The sequence below is a fragment of the Pogona vitticeps genome, chromosome 2 (genome assembly GCF_051106095.1).
Source record: "Pogona vitticeps strain Pit_001003342236 chromosome 2, PviZW2.1, whole genome shotgun sequence".
NCBI classification, from domain to species: Eukaryota; Metazoa; Chordata; class Lepidosauria; order Squamata; family Agamidae; genus Pogona; species Pogona vitticeps.
In genome coordinates this window covers 232,385,487-232,398,604 of record NC_135784.1, presented here as the reverse complement: position 1 = coordinate 232,398,604, position 13,118 = coordinate 232,385,487, and the positions used below count along the sequence as shown (strand labels likewise).

Below are 13,118 nucleotides of genomic sequence, written 5' to 3'. Positions count from 1 at the left end.
AAGCATGGAGGATATAGGTGGAGCTTTCTAAGCTCCATGGCAACTGAAAAGCATTAAGGGGCCAGTAGTTTTTTGAGAGGCACCTTCTATATTTTATTTATTTATTTATTTATCAGGTCCACCGGCCATGAGCTCAGGTGAAGTGGGCAGGAAGGGGGCCTCCTTGCCAGAGCACCGGGCGGGTGGGTGCAGGCAGGAAGGAGCCCCAGCCAGGGCTCCGCTGGGCAAAGAGTCCAGCTGGCCTGCCATGCCGCCCTCCCCCCCAACTTTGGAGGCGAGGAGGGCAGGCAGGTGGCCTGTGCAGTTCCTCGCCAGGGTTCACTCTCCCTGCGACGGAATGCCCGCCTACACACAGCATCGTTGGAAATAAAATGCCTGGGGGTAAAATGCCTGCCGCGACCATATTCATTACCCCCAGGATTTTCATTTTTACTCCATTTGGGGTAATTTACCCCTGTTCCCTGACCACTGCACCATTGTGTGAGGATATTGTAGAGTCCGGGAAGGCCTGTATAAATAACCATGTTTTTATTGATCGTCTGAACGTTCCCAATGAAGGGCCCAGGTGAATTTCGTGAGGGAGACCATTCCACAATTATAGGGTGACCACTGAGAAGGCCCAGCTTCTGTTTGCTGTTTTCTGAGCCTCTCTTGGGGTCAGAAATCTCAACCACCCAGTCTGGGAAGTTCTTACAGGGTGGGCAGATCTAGCTGGAAGGAGGCATTCTGCCAGATAATGAGGTCCCAAACCGTTTAGGGCCTTGTGTATTAACCTTGAAGCCGGCATGGAAACAGACACGTAGCCAGTGCAGGGCAGCTAGGATGGGGGAGATACGGTGATGTCTTCTCTCTCTACTCAGTAGTCTGGTGGCCGAGTTCTGGACCTGCTGAAGTTTCTGCGACAGCACCAAGGGCAGCCCCATGTAGAGAGCATTACAGTAGTCTAATCTTGAGACTACCAGTGTGTGGACCTGCATGGTGAGGGACCCGGTGTTAAGGTCAGGATGCAGCTGGTAATCTGCCTTGGGTGGAAATAGGCAGTGCAGTCCACAAACGCTATCTGAGATTCCATCGATAGCACTGGGTCCAAGAGTACGCCCAAGTTGCACACTTCATCCTCTGCAGAAAGAGTGACTCCCCCAAAGGAAAGGGAAGCGCTCAGACTGCTGACACTAGGGGCACCCCCCCCACAGGATTTCCATCTTGTCTGGGTGCAGCCTCAGTCTATTATCTCTCACCCACCCCAGCACGGCATCCAGACAGCACTCAAGGGACGTGACATCATTCACTGCAGAAGGGTGGGAGGAGAGATAGAGCTGGGTGTCATCTGCATATTGATGACACGAAGCTCCACAACTCCTGTTGACCTCCCCCAGTGGCCTCATACAGATATTAAATAGCACTGAGGAGATGATCCTGACGGACTCGTCAATTGAGAGTCCATGGAATGGACGGCATCTCCCCAAGCTGCATAGTTCTCCAGGAAGGACTGGAGCCAGGCCAAAGTCAAACATCTGATCCCCAACCCAGAGAGCTTGCCCAGGAGAATACCGTGGTTGGCAGTATTAAAGACCGCTGATAGGTCAAGGAGGACCAACAAGGATGTTTTGCCCCTGCCAGCCTCCCTCAAAAGGTCATCTTGCAGGGCGGCCAATGCCATCTCTGCGCAATGATGTGGCCTGAACCTGGAAGGGAATGGATCAAGGGCATTGGTTTCCTCCAGGAGAGCCTGAAGCTAGTCAGCCACCACTCTTTCCACCAGCTTGTTGATGAAAGGGACAGTGGCGACAGGTCTGTAGTTGCTTTTGTTGTCCGCCACAAAATTGGGCTTTTTGCGAATCAGTCTAATGAGTGTCTCCTTGAGGGCAAGGCACCCTGCCCTCTAAGAGAGACCCATTAATAATGGCAGTAGCTCACTCTACTGCTACAGGCCACGCACTTTCAGCAACCAGGCCGGGCAAGGATCTATTGAAGAAGTAGTGATCCTGCAGCTATAGAGCCTAATAGAGAGACTACCATCCCCCACTAGTTTCACATTTGATTAGCCATGCATGTTATGATACTTCACATATGGGCACCGTTCATTTAAACGCCATACAGTTGCTCCCTCTCCCTCTCCAATGACCATCAGTGCAGAAAGAGCCTTGACAAAGAACAGGTATGTATCCTGAAACTTATCTGAGAACTTGGACTTATTGGGTAAAGCTACCAGAATTAAATATCTGGGGGAATTCCTGCTAAATACTAGTAACTGTAGTAAAAGAATCTGAACATCCTATGCCTATTGATAGGGAGTGCTATCCAAAAACATCTGGAAGAGATGCCCCCTCCCTGACAAAAAGGATCAGAGCAAGAAACTGAGTAAGGGGTGTCAACGCATATAATACATTTAGAACATTTTTATAAATGGCAGTTCTACTGGTAAAAGCTGTCATGGCATGTGCTTTCTGCTCACCTCCATATTTTTGTTGTATTTACCCATATTTTGTCTTTTAACATCATTGAGAGCATCAACACAAAAACACCATTGAAAACATCAACGTGAAAACATCAACTTGAAACAAGGCCTTCTTGGTTGTGCCTTCATCCCTTTGGAATAGCTTCAGTGGATTTAAAAGGATGCTCAAAACAAGTCTGGTTACTGAAGCCTCTGAGAGCATCCTTTTTTCAAGTCCTAATGATCTACAGGTAGACAATCATCATGTTGCCCGTTCACCATAAACTGGTTTTCTGATTTTAGTTCTGGGCTGCCTTGTTCATCTATATATGTGTGTTAGTATTTAGTATATCACTTACATTTATTTTGTTTTATGCTATGGTTATTTCATTTTGGATGTAAACCACCCTGAGTACTAAATTTGTGCAGTACACAAATTTAATAAACAATTTAATAAATAAATCATTAAATAATGAAGAGTAAATCCAAGTTTACTTTGCAAATCTCTTTGCTTAGGCATATATCTCTATGGAAATCTCATTACTAGTATTTCCATTAATATTTTATTTGGCCCTCAGAAATATATGCCTTACCTAATTCTCTCTATTGGAGAAGAAAGTCTTTGGGCAAAGCAGAGCTCATAAAGTGTGGCCTTCCTTATGCTTTTGGCCTACATCTCCTATCAACCTATCCCAGAATTGCCAAAAGCAAGGAATTATGGGAGCTGCAGTCCAAACACTGCCCACCCTGTCATAAGAACACCCGATTATGGCTTAGACCAGTGATGGCGAACCTTTTTGAACCCGAGTGCCCAAACTGGGGGGGAAAATAACTAAGTGGGCGGCAGGCCATGGCGGGAGAACCGGAAGTGGCGGTGGCAGAACTAAGGGGAATCCCGGGCATGGAGGTGCCTCGAGACCCCACTCCAGATCCGCCGCCAGCGCCAGCTGCTTTAAATCCTGGCCCACTGCCTGTTGAAGTGCCAGCACTGTGGCTGCTGCTGCCTCCACAGGTTTGGCTGCGAGGGGAGGGGAGTAGCGATCTGGTGACTTATGGCTCGCGTGCCCACAGAAAGGGCTCTGCATGCCAGCTGTGGCACATGTGCCATAGGTTCACCATCGCTGGCTTAGACTATTTCTCAGCAACTTGTTTGTCAAAAAAAGCAAAAAGCAAAGTGTGCTGCTTATATACCGCCCCATAGTGCTTCAAGCACTCTCTGGGCGGTTTACAAGTTAATTATGCAGGCTACACATTAAAACACCCTCCCACACAAGCTGGGTACTCATTTTACCGACCTCGGAAGGATAGAAGGCTGAGTCAACCTTGAGCCGGCTACCTGGGACTGAATCCCAGGTCGTGAGCACAGTTTTGGCTGCAGTACAGCAGTTTAACCACTGTGCCACAAAGTGTTGTGCAAATGTGCAGTCTCTCTCCACTGCTAATGAGCATACCATTTTATTTACAAAGAGCCTTATGATTTATTCAGATAACATGCAATGTTTTGAGTTTTTTGAATAAAGTAACTTAATTATGCCCTTAAAGAGAAAAAGGCTTTGAGAACCTTAAATAATAAGTACAAATTGGGGGGATTTGTTGTGCTGTCTCCCAGGCTAACAGGCCAACAATATAATCTCTTGGGATAAATTAAGGAATAAAAAGATCCATAATCACTTCCTTGCCAAATTTTAGATTTATGTATTTGCCAGCTCTATGGGGGATGGGAAGAGCTTACAAGAGAAGCAAACTGTGCTCATTCTGTGTGTCATCTGCAAGCTATTAGCATCTGCTTCATCTCTGTTAATCTTTGTCTCTTGCACAAAAACAACAGTAACACACCCAACAAAGCAATCCTATTAATTCTGTGTCTCCCTTAGAGGTCTAATGCCAACCAGATAAACCTTGTATGTACTTGAATATTAATCCGTAATTAGCCCTAGAAAGCTTTCTCCTAGTTAAAAGAAGAAATGTTACACAGCTACAGCTGTGTAACATTGACTAGAGACACTCTCACTTGTCATAGATGTGAAACTAAGAGCAACTCTGAAATATATCATGAAATAGTAACTGCTGCAGTTAATTTATATTTAATCATATGTCGTTAAAATAATTCAATCCCAAATTTCATATTAAAGATGGAACACATGTTTCTTTATTCTATATATGCCATTTTCAAACGTTTTGACATATGAGGAGCTGAAAAGAAAAGCAATGCACCTTTGTTCTTAGCTTATTGTCCCTGTAGGATCCCTTTGGTTTAGATTGGTTCCAGCATGTTATCAAGTTTAAGTTTATTGAATTGGCTAAAAGCCATCACAATTGATTGAGATACAAATATGATCAAGTAAAATCATGATAAAGCCAGACATATAAAATATTAAGAGGCCTATCCACAGGAGGGGAAAAAAAAGGGGGGGGAGAAAATCAGGGGGACATGTGTGGGTGCGCCTTCATGTCTGGGAGTCCCCCACACAATTGATTGAGATGGCTCTCAGGAAATTAGCATGGATGTTTCTGGCCACTTTTGCAAACAGCGTTGTTCTGTATGTAACATATGGGTCACAGTCCAAAAGTAACCTAACCAACTTTATCTGAGGGCTTTCCTCCTGTAGGGCAGCCAAAATGTTTCCAAGGAATTTTTATCTAGGGTTTTGATAGAGCTGACAGTTGAGTAAATAGTGAACATCCTCTATCTCACCTGCTCTGCAAATACATAGCCTTAGATGCTTAGGGACATTCATGTACCTGCCATCTAGGACAGCAGTTGCCATGGTTTGAAAACAAAGTTCAGTGAATGCGGTTCTCAGGGAGGCAAAATTATGTGTATGTAAGTATTGCACCCTTGAATGGCTTGCTTTCAGCAGATGGTACCAGTGAGAGAAATTTGAAGAGTCTATTAAAGCTAAGTCCTGGTCATTATCCAGTTTGTAGATCCAGCCCCTCAACATTCTTTTAACCCCAGAAAAAACAAAAATGTCTGTGGAGAGGGATTTAGATTTTAGTAGGGTTTGAACTGAAATTGCCCAGCCGCCACTCTTCCATTGCTCTACCATACAGCATTTAGGTAGACGGTGATCGGACATATCCATCACCCTCTTATAGTAGGAGAACATGGCTAGAGCTGCCCTGGCTTTAATGGACACCATGCCTGTCTCTGTTCTAAGAAAAGCTGCTGGAGTCCCCTGAGGTGCCGCGAGGATGTGTCTCGGAAACTTGTTCTGTCCAAGATGACATCAGTTATTCTGATTCATACCCCAGATCGCAATTCCGTAAAGCATTTGAGAGATCACCCTCCCTGAAAAGATTTTTAATCTTGGGGTTACTAGGTTACCATCTTTAGAATGGAAAAATTTGGCCAAAGCATGGCTAGATTTCTGAACCGATACTTTGGTGCTCTGTATCTGGGATTTCCAGCAGTTTTTCTCTTCGAAATGCACTCCTAGGTACTTAAAGGTCCTGACTTATTCTATTTTATTTTCGCCTATAGTCCAGCTGAATTTAGGGGAATGCTTTCAAAAAATAATCCGTTTAGATTTTGTGGAATTTATTTTTAATTGCTCTAGGCGGCTGAACTCTGGGAGCTTATTTAAGCTTCTCTTCAGTCCCTTCTTGTTCATCGATAGTAATACAATTTCATCAGCATATATAAGGCCTGCAATCTTATAATTCCCGATTGGGGGGGGGGGAATGGTCTGGATGGTTTAAAGCTAGGTTCCAGCATGTGTGATTGTTCGAACATCTGGTTTGAATTTGCCAATATCATGAATTGACTTAGTAAGTAAGCCACTTCAGGATACCAGCAAATCAATCCTCAGCAGAAGGGCAGGGGAAGTAAAAAAAATTAAGGACTATTGCTGATGCACTAAAAAAAATTATTTGCCTCCTACAACAAAATACAGCTAAAAAGAGTTCACAGAAACCTTCCCAAACACATAGTAATTTGGAAAAAAAACCCAATTCTTTAAAAACTATCATATTAATAAACAAATCAAACAGTCAGCACAAGCATAACATTTTGGTCTCACCAATTCTTCCAAAAAAGTTCTAGCTGATTTCTAAAGAAACCATGCCCGCTCACAAAGGTCAGGGAATTGCCATTTAAACCTGTCTTTTAAAGAACGGTGTGCTACTCAAAATCTACCCTCATTTTTCCTGGAGAATCCATCACAGGATCAGACATAGATTCAAAGAATAATGGAACTGGAAGAGGCCTATGAGACCACTGAGTACAACTCCTTGCTCAATGCTGCAATCGAAATCGAAGTATGTGTGACAGATGGTCGTCTGATTTACTCTTAAATGCCTCCAGCATTGGAACACTTACTGCACCCTGAAATAATTGGCTCCATTGTTGCACTGCTCTAACACTTAGAAAGATTTCCCTGATATTCTACTGAAACTCTACAATTCATTTCTATGGGGGGATATAACATTGAAATTTCTCATCAACCATAATGATGTAGTAGCTAGAACCACCATATAATAAGGTAGCAATTTATTCATAAAAGAACATTTGTTCTTAAGAAAGCAATTTTTGCAAACACATTCTGCTAAGTCAATTTTATATTCCATTATTATAAACTTAAAGGTAAAGGTAAAGGTTCCCCTTGACATTTAGTGGTGTGTCCGACTCAAGGGCGCGGTGCTCATCCCCGTCTCCAAGCTGTAGAGCCAGCGTTTGTCTGAAGACAGTTTCCATGGTCATGTGGCCAGCGCAACTAGACATGGAACGCGGTTACCTTCCCACTGTGGTGGTACCTATTTATCTACTCACATTTTTACATGCTTTCGAGCTGCTAGGTTGCCAGGAGCTGGGACAAGCGACGGGAGCTCAGGAATTGCTTTTCCCCTCCATTTTCTTTGCAAAATGTGGAGGAGGAAAGCTGCTTTTTGCAATAAAAATGTAGGGGGAAAGCAGAAATCCCTTTCCCCCTCCATTTTCTTTGCAAAACATGGAGGGGGAAAGCTGCTTTTGGCAACGAAAATTTAAGGGGAAAGCAGGAATCGCTTTCCCCCTCCATTTTCTTTGCAAAACATGGAGGGGAAAAGCAGGGATCAAAGTGCTTTGATCCCTCCCCCCTTCCTTACTTCCGAGTATAAAACGAGCCTCGGTTTTTCCTTTCATTATTTTAGGAAAAAGTGTAGTTTAGTGCATGGAAAATATGGTAAATAAATCCATATAATATACACAGCATTCTAATGGGTTCTATATAGGTGCTAAATTGATAGGCGTGCATCCTTTAGTATTTTTGGCACTGCTCTATGTGTAGATGTAAATGGTTAGGAAAATCAAAGAATTGTAGGAGATGGTTGTTGTGGGTTTTTCGGGCTCTTTGGCCGTGTTCTGAAGGTTGTTCTTCCTAACGTTTCGCCAGTCCCTGTGGCCGGCATCTTAGAGGACAGAACTCTGTGCTCTCCTCTGAAGAGTGCTGTCCTCTGAAGATGCCGGCCACAGAGACTGGCGAAATGTCAGGAAGAACAACCTTTAAAACACGGCCAAAGAGTCTGAAAAACCCACAACAACCTTCGGAAATGTTCTAGTTTTAAAAATATTAAACCAAGAAAGCACTGCGTGTATCAGGAGGCTAAAACCGTGGAGCAGTCAATACCTGCCCATCAGATACCGCCTGGAACTGCCTGGGTGTTCGTCAGAGAGGGCTGGAGGGAAGTTGATACATAGTTTACCAGCATAAGGTAGTAGTGTGGGTTTCCAAAAGAGAATTGTATATCATTGTTAAGAACAAACTTGTTATAGTTAGAAAGTTGATTCTTTAGATTAGAACACAGGAAACTGGTTGATTAAGAATTGTGCCGCTTAACCATTATGCTTCATAAAATAAACTACATTATTTTTTCTGTCACAATTGAAGCAGTTTAGCTTTCATGTTTTGGGCTTAACAGCCCAGCAAAGGGACTAGAGAATTGGAAAAGTGATTAGCCAGGTGGACTGACCATAAGGACAGTCCTCAGAGAGTAAGCTTGAGGAAATGATGTCCACCCTTTGGACTCTTAGCTGTGGAGTCCCTCAGGGGTTGATAATCTTCTTGTTGCTGTTTAATATCTATATGAGGCCCCTGGGGGAGGTCATCAGGAGTTTTGGAGCTTCGTGTCACCAACATGTGGATGACACCCAGTTCTATCTCTCCCTCCATCCTTCTGCAGTGGATGCTGTCACGTCCCTTGAGTGCTCCTTGGATACCGTGCTGAGATGGATGAGGGTTAACAGACTGAGGCTGAACTTGGACGAGACAGAGATTTTGCGAGTGGGTGCTCCTACTGTCTGCGGGTTGGGGGCTTCCCTGTCATTTGGTGAGGCTACTCTTTTCATGAACGATGAGGTTCATAGTCTGGGCATACTCCTGGAGCCTGTGCTATTGATGGAGTCTCAGATAGCATTGGTGGCCTGGGCGGCCTTTTCCCATCTGAGGCAGATCACCCAGCTGCATCGTTACCTTGACACCGAGGCCCTCACTACGCTGATTCATGCACTGGTAGTCTTCAGATTAGACTACCGTAATGCTCTTTATGTGGGGCTTACCATGAGGCTGCTACGGAAACATCAGAAGTTCTAGAACATGGTGGCTGGATTGCTGAGTGGGCTGAAGAAAGACCAACGCATACTTCGTACACTGGCCTCCTTGCAATGGCTATCTGATCATTTCTGTGCCAGCTTCAAGGCGATGACTTTGACATAAAAGACCCTAAACTGTTTGGGACTTCATACCTGACAGAACACCTCCTCCTGACAAGATCTGCCTGATTTATTCAATATTCCCAGGCAAGAAGGTTGAGGCCATTGACTCTGAGAGAGGTCTGGAAGGACAAAACTAGAAACACAACTTCACTGTGTGTTGGGGCACATAGTTTCCTATTGTATTCTCTATTGTTTTCCTAGTAGATACCTTCTGTTTCAGGTTGTGCTGATCTGTTTCACACATGCCCACAGTGGGTGTCATCACCACCCTCTTCCTGACCAGACCCTCATGCAAGTCTAACTTTCAGTTAGCCTGGCTGTTTCCCTGCTCTGCAAACATGCCCTTTCTTCATTGCACTGCAGCTAAATCCTGCTGTTTTCTGCTTAAGCTGAGTAAACTGGTATACCTCCAGTAGAAGTGTAATCATTCTCTCTCCTTGCCATTGGAATGTAGTTACACTGCTGTGTACATGTGGGGGAATCAGGAGCAACATTGTCATGACACTACCACACCACTATCCCCCATCTGCATTTCCCACTATTTCTCAGGCCATTCAACCTGCCATTGCTGTGTGTCTCCTGTGTTTATCACAACCTTCCTTTCTCACCTCAGAAAGCACTGAATACTTAAGTTGAAAGTTGAATGACATACCAGTTCTTAACTTTGACTAGTGCTAATTCACCTCAAACAGCTACATTTAGGCAAGAAGAGTTTCTTTAGTGTTATGTTTTCAATGTCAATTCCAATTCATTAATTAGCAATAACTAACTAACTAACTAACTAACTAACTAACTAACTAACTAACTAACTAACTAACTAACTAACTAACTAAATAAACAAACAAACAAACAAACAAAACAAACAAACTGCACAATACACTAAAATCCTCTAGGAATAGATGATTGGACAGCACAACTTTTAAAAAGATGTCTCCAACATTTTCCAAAGTGTTTCAGACAGCGGATTTTCAAATGACCCTGAGAGTGGAGTAAAACTCTATCATCAAGGGCTGAGATGAGAAGCTCTCAATAATAGCACTAATTTTCATCCCCGAAACAAAACAAAATGAAGTTAAGCAAAGAGAATCATTTTTAAATGTTAATAACATTCTTCAGAGTTGGTATGAAGAGCAGCTGATATCCAAAGGAGACTAGGGCAGAGTGAGGCTCTCCTATCTAGCAATGGGATGGGAAACTATCAATTGAATCAGTGGGATGCAAATCAGGAAAGAAGCAAGGAGGGTTAGGCAGTCCCATACTGGACCTCACTGGTGACATTCTGAATTATGGTCCAAAAATATGCCCATCAAAGATACAGAAGGTACTGACATCTTTTATCACATCATACAATACCAACACAGAGCAAAACGTACCATGGCAACCCCCACTCAAAATCTCAGGCTGAAAAAGAACCAGAAAGCCATAAAAGAAAACCATTTGTAATGGATATAAGCAAGAACATCAAGTGGTCATTGCAGAAAAGAGCAATACTATCTGTGAAGGACTTGGGTCTTAAGAGGGAGACAAACACAAGCATGGATAAGACCTCACTTAAGCTAACAAGGGGGAAAACACTGTACAAGTAAACAAAGAAAATATACAACATCAGTATATTCACCATTCAAAACAGACCAATTTGTCCCAATCCTTGCCTGGCTGTATCTCTAAAGAAAGTTGCCATTTATCACATTCTGCAAACTACAAAGTGTTACTCATAAATCTTAGAATATCATTTGTCCCTCAAACCTGGTTGACTTGTTTGGAGGAGTGGGGCATTTCACCTATCCCACAAAGCTACCTCCCCCAGAAAAGTTGGGTCAAATACTTCAGTTCAGCAGTATATTATTTAAGTTTCTATGTGCTTGACAATTTTCATTTTCATTCTCTATTTAAAAACATTTGTGTAGACACCTCTGATCTTCCTTTCAGATTAAGTTTTCATCATCCTGAACATTTCAAACTCTCATTACTTGGGAAGGGCCTTCTAATAAAGTTTCCCACCAATTAGGCAAAAACGTAAGCAAGCATGATAGTGCTGAAATGCTCTATTGGCTTTTACTCCTCTTTAGCACAGGGCAGATTTTGTTTATAAATACAAGAGGACTCTCAAGCAGCTTCGCATTTCTTCCTTACAAGGAATCCAAAGCTTGCTTTAACTTTGGCAATTGTGTTTCCTAACTGTAACATTACTGTTGAGAGCCACTGGGACGCATTAGCTAAGTAATCCTCCAGACAAATTGGCTTGATGGCAAGTTATTTTAAAAATGCTGAATTTTAATTGAAGCTTGTGAGCTAGCACAGAAGAAGAGTAAAGAGGAATTATCTGGGCTATTTTTCAATACATAAATACTAACAGACTTGGATTTCCTTCTTTTCCACCATGGGAAAATGACACTTACAAAGAAGCCAAATATTACCACCTACGTATATTTAAGCGATCTTTCAGAAACCTCAGCATAAAGGAAATCTGGTCATGATGAAAGTCGTAAAGGCAAAAAGCAAGGATCTACATCCTATGCAAAGAACATAGTCTTGCCTCCAAACTTACAATCTTTTGAAATATACCAAACGAGCATTTCCATTCTAAGGTACAGAAAAACAAACAGAAGGAGTGTACTGTCATTAGGCAATGATGTATTGCCAAATATTAATCATATTTACTTGGTAATAAGGAATACTGATTTGAATTCTATTTATTTCCAAGTAACTATGCTTATTTTGGGACGTGGTGGAGCTGCAGGTTAAATTGCAGACGCCTCTGTCCTGCAAGGTCGGAAGACCAGCAGTTGTAAGGTCGAATCCACGTGACAGAGTGAACTCCTGTTGCTTGTCCCAGCTCCTGCCAACTTAGCAGTTGAAAAGCATTTTAAAATGCAAGTAGATAAATAGGTACCACCATGGTGGGAAGGTAATGGCGTTCCGTGTCTAGTTGCACTGATCATGTGACCACAGAAATGGTCTACAGACAAACGCTGGCTCTATGGCTTGGAAATGGGGATAAGCACCACCTCCCAGTCTCAGTCATGACTGGATTAAATGTCAAGTGGAACCTTTACCTTTTAATTATGCTTATGCTTGCAAATTTATTCAGAAGATGCAAAATCAATGAATGACCATCAATGAATGATCATCAGCGCTCACTCCTCAAACCCTTCTTCCTCTGCCAAAGCTTAATCTGAACCACATGACAACAAAAATACCATGTTTCTGGGCATGCAAGGACTCAAATAAAACCTTGACAAGAGTCTTTCATTTTGAACTCTCTTTGGGTGTATCATTAAATACACAGCAGATAAACAGGCCTAGCAAAGGTGTGATCAATTCAACCACTGAAACTTTCCATAACATGAACTGCAAGAAAGATGGGAGAAGTTAAAAACCACAAAACTTCCTTTGAAAGCCCTACTTAAAATCTCAGCACTTGGAAGTGTTAATTTCTCTATAAGAGTATGACCTGAATTCTTGAACAGTCTATGTTTAGCTTTCTATCTTGCCCTTCCTTTTTGGTTGGCTCATATGAAGAGATTAATCTGCCATGTGGAGATTGCCAGTTAATACAGTCTGAGGCCAGGATGCCTGGTATTTAAAGTGCAACGTGAAGTCTTTTCTCTGTAGAAAGAATTGAAGAGACTGTAAGTCAGTTACAGAACATACGTTCGCATTGTAAAAGATCTTAAGTTCCATCTCTGTGATCTCCAATTAAAAAAAAACAATAAGGGGATGGTATGAAAGCCTTGTCCCGGAGATGCCAAAGAATATGGCAAATGCTTTTGGAATGATATACTGTAAGACAGATTCCGGTGTCCTTAAATTATCTGTGTAAAGCAACATCATCACAATAATTAATTCTCAATACAAACACAAACTCCAAATTAGGATTTCATTCCTAATTCTTTGCAAGTGCCCAAGAGAGCCATTTTACATAAGTGGCTTGCAACATGAACGGAGACTACATAGTTGTTTTAAGCAACATGCTACCCATAGAAAATG

The 13,118-nt window shown here is 42.6% G+C and overlaps 1 protein-coding gene across 1 annotated transcript in view; it reads right to left on the bottom strand.

Moving 5' to 3' along the window:
• PGM5 (phosphoglucomutase 5) overlaps positions 1-13,118 on the bottom strand; it is an 80,914-nt gene that overhangs the window by 5,192 nt on the left and 62,604 nt on the right. The gene's annotated exons all lie outside the window — the stretch shown is intronic.